Genomic DNA, 7500 nt, shown 5'->3' with positions numbered 1-7500 from the left:
TGTAAATAGAACTGTTTGGGGCGTGTGCAAAAGATGAATGGAAATACACCCACATCATTATTTTTCTATCGTATTTCTTCAAGAATTTGCTATAAATCCCTGAGCATACAGAGGGTAAATTCCACGTTATATTTGTAGTGCTACACAAACAAGAACTAGAATTAAATTGCTTAAACAGAGAAAAGCACACCGAGTGAATGGAGCTTCGCTGTGATTTTTCACTCGCTTCAAATAGGACTCCAGTCTATTTCTGATGCGAACATTCAAAATGGTGTGTCCTTACAGGACCGTTTGCTTTGGGCTCCAGGCATATGTCCATGTGGACCAAAACGTTATTTAAAAAAACCTATTCTCATTCTAGTGGTAGTGTGAGACTACAAAAGCCCATTTTGCATTGCCATTGTGTGCCATCAAATGGAGCACAATGAGACGGTGGTAGAAACAGACAAACCCTACCTGGACAATGGTGTGCGCTCCAGATCAAGAAGTAGTCCAGGGCGCCATAAACTGCCTTCGCCTAAATCAAGTCACCAAGGACATCGCAGGCACCCTCGTCGCCAAAATAAGGAACTTGTTGAAGCCACGAACAAAAACCTTAGAGACAGGTGACAAAAAACAGGGGTGGGGGTCACTGGTTGAAACAATGGCGATGCAACCAAAGCTCAGGGTAAGGGGGAGCTCAAACGAAGCAGAGGTAAACACACAGACAGAAGTCAGACCTTTTCAGTCCATCTGATTATCTCTGATTCTGATCATTTCCCCAGCTCTCATATTGAGAATATGTTTTCTGTTTTTAAATTGTTCACCCCCCCATAACTACAGTTCATGGTTTGGATTTTCTCAACAAAGCCCAGAAGAAGAGGAGATTGGGGGGGAGGGGGGGATTTTGGGCAAGAAAGATCCAAGAAATATGAAGGCAAGATGAAAGCGGCGCTCCACTGTAACGTAAAGCTGGGTGCTGCATTGTGATCTGCATTGTCCCCCCGCCCGTTGCTGCCGTCATGTCTCCAAGCCCTGGGTAAATGAGTGGTCATGGGAAACGCCGTGGGGAGCTGGGCCACACTGCGGGGGGACACCCATCTCCACAGCACCCCCCGCCGGGTACCAGTGTCCCCCTGTCCGATGCTGTTCCATGCCAGGGTGTCTGTCTTCAAGGAGGACCATTTCAATGATGCTAGAAATGGGAAGGAGTGTTTCAGGGACTTGAAATAGACACACAGATGCTTTACTTTAGCTTATTATTCAAGTTGGACTCCAAGGCTTGAATAGTGTCTGTCACATCCGTCCCCTCACCTCCCTTAAGTCCTACTTTAAAAGCAGCCAGACAAGAATTAAAACCCATACAAGGAATATGCATGTGTGTGTGTGTGTGTGTGTGTGTGTGTGTGTGTGTGTGTGTGTGTGTGTGTGTGTGTGTGTGTGTGTGTGTGTGTGTGTGTGTGTGTGTGTGTGTGTGTGCATGTGTGTGTGTGTGTGTGTGTGTGTGTGTGTGTGTGTGTGTGTGTGTATGTGTGGGCGTGCATGTGTGCTCGTGCATGCTTATTTTCCTTCATTTTTCATGATATTACGTTTGAAAACAGCAGTGGGGCCGGGAGTACCTGACTGTTACAAGAAAGAGAAAAACCCTCCCCAGTGCTGTGCAGCTGCAAAGTGCATCGTACATGCTAGGTGGGCTGGATGATGGGGGCGTGACGCCGCGTTCTGCTCACCTTCACGGTCGCTGTAGCACACGCAGTATGGGCACGGAGGCCTGCTCTATTTAAACAGTGTGGGCTCGCCGAGAATCAAACACTGTTTCTCAGGAAGAGCAAAATAGCCCTCCTCCCTTAACCTGCATGCAGTGGTCATTATGGCAGGGGGATCGTGTGTGTACACGGAGGACATGGCCCCCACGTTCCACCTGGGTGCTGTGAGGCAAGGGTGTCAGACACACACCCCTCCCCCCCCCCCCCCCCCCCCCCCCCCGACACCCAGTCAATGCATCTTTCTCGTACTGTTTGTCTTCCGAGCCAGCACATAGCAGGACGCCATTTTGTGACAGCCAACAGCCATTTCTGGGCGTTCATAAATAAACATGTGATGCCTGTGATGTCGACAATGTGGGCTCTTACACGCCACATAGGAATGATACCTATTTCAATGGTTAACTCCTCCTTCGGAAGACCTTTCAACAAGCATAGAAATAAACATGGAATATCTCATCTTTGAAAGGGATCGGCTCATAGGACATGCTGTATGGCATGATTCACAGGTTATCATTTCAGAGGAACTCAAAGTGGTTCAATGAATGGTGAGAAAACTATTACCTACTTTGGGTTCTATTTCACAATAATAATAATAATAATAATAAAAATATTCGGTTGGTCATGTGTTTAGTTAACACAGAATCCCTGTATTTTCAACCTTGAAGCTAGGATTCAACAGAAGTGGGGATGAGTTCCTAGTCAACAGTTTCAATCTGGTGTCTTACGGGTATTTATTTCTGAGTTCATTGTATCGATAAATAATTGGAATCAATACAATAAACAGAGAGAATACAACAGAGCAATTAGAGACGGGAAGGTGGCAACCCAAGAAAGGAATGTAAAGTGATGTGACTGGGAAACGGACAGGTGGAGGTGTGCAGTGAAAAAGAACAATCCCCTAAATGAGTCTGGGGAACCAAATAGGAGACAGGAAGGGAGATTGAGAAAGACGGGAACAGATTCCTAGAGAGACAGCTGTCTGTCAATGTTAATGTGTGTGCTTTTGTGTATGTGTCGGCTCGTGTGCGCAAGGGTGTGCATTGGTGTGTGTATGTGTATGCGTTTGTGTGTGGGGGTGTTTCTGTGTTTGGGTGTGTTTGGGTGTGTGTGTGTGTGTGTGTGTGTGTGTGTGTGTGTGTGTGTGTGTGTGTGTGTGTGTGTGTGTGTGTGTGTGTGTGGTGTGTGTGTGTGTGTGTGTGTGTGTGTGTGTGTGTGTGTGTGTGTTTGTGTGTTTGTCTGTGTGTGCATGTGTCTGCCCGAGGCAAGGTATGTATGTGGACTTACAGAATAGCACAACACAGCACAACACAACACAGCAGGACCCCCTGCCAGCAAACAGGGGGCTTGAGTTGGTAGATAACAGCAAAGAAAAAACGTACTTGCTGTGTGCCAAAGAATAATAACTATTACTAAATAATGTGGTAGGCCTGAACAAAGCCGCTATAACTAGAGCCGTGGAATTATAAGGAAGACAAAACAAAGATAGTGACGGCAAATAATCAACGTTTACAATGATTTCTCAAAAAGAGGTTGGTTTGATTATGAAAATTCAATCGATCGATCAATCAATCGATAACACAGGATTTTGATTTGTTTCCTAGGAATTGCATTTTTGCACCACATTGTGTTTCTCCATTATTAGGTTTAATAATATATCAGCAAGGCAAGAGTTTCCCCATATGTGTGATTACTTTATTGTCTAAACAAACAGCTACTCATTTACTGTCAATAATTTTAAAGCCAAATTCCTGCTACTTTGTTGACAGTTTTAGAATATTCATTACATCATGTGAATAATAGATTTTAGCTTATTTCTTTGTCAAAGTCATTAAATAAATATTTTATGTTTTGTTGTTTGATGTAATTTTGACTATAAAGTCTCTCTCTGGCACATAGTTATTCCAATAAATAGATTTAATATTTATATTAAATATAAATAATATTAATTGTCATTTTGACCCTAATGCCCTTAAAGCTCGTTTGTGGATGGAGAGAAGGGATCTGCTGGAGAATCAATTTTCCGCTCTGACAACACGCACACAGCCCCAAAACAAGGTCAATAATGTCACTGGCTCATTGAATTAATAACTGGCTAATGCTGTCCATCTGTGAAGAGTAAATAATAGTGAATTGGTTGGAAAACAACACATTTGAAAAACCAATGGTGCATAAACATGTATTGGTATGTTGTCTTTGTGTCTAGTGTGCTTCAACAGTGATTCTAGAAAAGTGCCATTCATGAAGTTAGAATCAATAAAGGGCTGTTCTGTGGTAGCTACACACTCCTCAACATGGGACAAATGTTTGACACAATAGCCATACAATCATTTAGATAATGTGTTTTAGGCCAGGCTTAACTACACACTCTCCCACTACTCCTGAACCACTAGTTCTGAACCACTAGTCCTGAACTAATAGTCCTATGTCACTAGCCCTATACCAATAGTCAGTCATATATCACTAGTCCTGAATCACTAGTTATATATCACTAGTCCTGAATCACTTGTCCTAAATCACTAGTCCTGTATCACCAGTAGGGATGGGCATTCAATTAAATTGTCTTAGTCGATCGTCAGGAGAATTAACAATACATTTCCGATTAATCATTAATATTTTTATGTTAAAATTAACTATTTATATGCCATATTCAAAATGCAATGAAAATGTATCGTGAATTCTCCCGCATTTACATACATGGACACTTCTGGTCCGATTAGAAGTGAAAGAACAGCTCAATCGGAATAGAAAATGATCATATATACGCCTCAATCGGAATACACGAGAATGCGTGAGAGACATACGGACGTACGCTTACCACTTTTGTAAATACCATATTTACAGTACATTCAGATTGTATGATAGGAATAGATCTATTCCGATTATAAATCTAATCAGATCAGAAGTTTCCATGTAAACGCGGCTAATCAGACTACACTACTAGAGGTGGTGTAGTCCGCTATGATCGACATGTATACACTTATTCCGATTGGTTTGTGGTGGGTGTGGCTACTTTTTAACTTAGAGAGATGGCATCAGCAGTTGCAGTAGTTTGCAATTGGTCCGTTGGTACTTTTATGCACACTGAACTGGACCACTGTCAAGGAAAGTGGATTTTTTGCCTGATTCACGTCTTTCTCATTACTCCGCAAGTCTATTTCTCTGCTGAACAAAACTACGAATTGTAATTGTAAAAAGACACACCGTGTGAAGTTATTTTTTAGCATTATTTTTGTCGAGGAAAAATTTACGCCATTGACAAAATTCTTAATGATCAATTAGTCGATCGTCGATTAATCATGCCCATCCCTAATCACTAGTCCGATATCACTAATCCTAAACCACTAGTCCTATATCACTAGTCCTGACCCAATAGTCTGATAGCAATAGTACTATATTCCTTGTCCTGAACCACTAGTCCTATATCACTAGACTAGTACAGTAGTACAAGAGTAGTGTACTGTAGTACAGATGAGGTGGGCTGGACGTGTCCTCCGATTCAGAGCAGGATGCACCGAGGGGACGATACAGTGTTGTACCACTACTTCCAAACGTGCTGCAATGGTGGACCGTACTTTGTCGTAGCGGGATCTGAAAGGTCCTCTCAAGGTATTTGCAGAACAAACACCATCTGTCTGCAGACTTGAAGCCATTGCTATTATTTGTTGTGTTTGTCAACAGGGACATGGTTTCAGATGTGATTGACTGAACAGGGTACCATCAGACAGCCGCGGTGAGGTAACCGTCTCCATCAGAAGTGCCACGACTGTGGACGGCTCTTTGAGTCCCCCATCCAAACCCTCCACACTAATGTCTTCTGCGTCAACATGCATAACGCAGCTCCCCAGGACGGCTCGCTGCGGTGGGGACGTATAATGTGTGTCTCTCCGCTTGTTGTTTGAGGTCTGAGCGCAAGTCTTATACTTGAGCACACAGTATGTGTGAGACGTTGTGTGTATTTGTTTTATTCTGCATATATGAGTGTGTGTGTGTGTGTGTGTGTGTGTGTTTTTTATATATATATTTATGTGAATTTGTGCGTGTGTGTGTGCATGTGTATGTGTGTGTGTGTTTTTCTGTGTGTGTGTGTGTGTGTGTGTGTGTGTGTGTGTGTGTGTGTTGTGTGTGTGTGTGTGTGTGTGTGTGTGTGTGTGTGTGTGTGTGTGTGTGTGTGTGTGTGTGTGTGTGTGTGTGTGTGTGTGTGTGTGTGTGATTCGATCCAGACAGACCCGGGGACCCGTAGTTCCTGGTGTTTTGATTTATTCCAGTTTGGGAATATCGCGATGAGGGCCACCAGGCAGACCCACTTCATGAAAGGGAAATTAGATTATAGGAGGGGGCTGGAGAGAGGGCCGTTTTCTCAGCAAATGTTCATGCAACCACACACACATGCATACCATTACAGGATGTGTATCAAGCCTTGCGTGCTGGGTAAAAAAGGAAAGCAGCTTATGGTTGCTTACACCAGTGATCATATAAAAACACACAACCCAGAATGTTTTGCCTCCCAGTGGACATTAAGTTGCATCCAGATGGACATTAACACACACACACACACACACACACACACACACACACACACACACACACACACACACACACACACACATATACCCCCCCCCCCCCCCCCCCCCCACACACACACACACACACACACACACACACATACTGACAAACACAAACACGCAAAGACACGCACGCACACACAAAAAGTATGTAGCACAGGAAATAAATGCCTTTTATTTAAGGGAAAACACATTCAACACAAGAGACAGAGAAAGAGATTTGCTTTGTAATTATTAAAAAAAAAAAAGCAATGCGAGGAATCGAGCGATGAAGGCTGAACTAGTCAGAAAGGAGAGGGAACTGGAGATTATTCTCCCTTTATGAGTTCAAATCTACATGAATAAATGAGCTGGTCATTTCAAACGGGCGACTCACACTTGGCTCAGTGGGATCCCTGATATATTATCCCTCTCTCACATGTCCCGCTCTTCAACTGGCCTGGGACACCCCAACACTCTCCCCCCCCCCACACACACACACACACACACACACACACACACACACACACACATGCATAAACACACACGCACACACACACATACACACACGTACGCATGCCCACACACAGACACACACACAGAGAACTCCCCAAAACGATTCATTTTCTAAGATTAGATAACTTACAAAAATGTACGTTGAAGACACACCTTATATTTTGAACACACACGCACACACACACACACACACACACACACACACACACACACACACACACACACACACACACACACACACACACACACACACACACACACACACACACACACACACACACAAACCCTCCCTCTCCTTTTCTCTCTCTCGTAGCCCATTTGTAGAGTAAATACATCAGTGTAATTTAAACAAACCACTCTTCGAGTAAGTGATCCTTCTCTTGGGCTGATAGAAGGTTAAGGCAAAGGATATTAGATGATGTGTGAATGTTTGGACGGGTGGGCTGGGAGGAGAACAGCTGATCCCACAAAGGGAGATAGTGTCAAGGAAAGGAGAAGGGAAATAGAGAACAGGCAGGCACAGACTAAAGAGAGAAGGAAAGTTAAACCCTGATGACTGTTTCAAGTACAGCAGAATGCTAACAACTGACTTTCCTAATTATCCAATGTCATTCTGGCTCTCTAAAACACCTGGTAGCAATTTGAGTGAAACCTTATTACCTTCAATAACTCACTTGCTCAGGCACACAACACACACA

The 7500-nt window shown here is 43.5% G+C and overlaps 1 long non-coding RNA gene across 1 annotated transcript in view; it reads right to left on the bottom strand.

Moving 5' to 3' along the window:
* Positions 1-7500, bottom strand: part of LOC132453820 (uncharacterized) — a 281098-nt gene that overhangs the window by 47401 nt on the left and 226197 nt on the right. Inside the window, exon 6 of the long non-coding RNA XR_009524811.1 lies at positions 457-594. This is a non-coding gene — a long non-coding RNA (uncharacterized LOC132453820). The remainder of the gene's footprint in view (positions 1-456; positions 595-7500) is intronic.

This window comes from Gadus macrocephalus, chromosome 3 (assembly GCF_031168955.1).
Source record: "Gadus macrocephalus chromosome 3, ASM3116895v1".
Lineage (NCBI taxonomy): Eukaryota > Metazoa > Chordata > Actinopteri > Gadiformes > Gadidae > Gadus > Gadus macrocephalus.
This window is presented reverse-complemented; position numbering and strand designations above follow the sequence as displayed.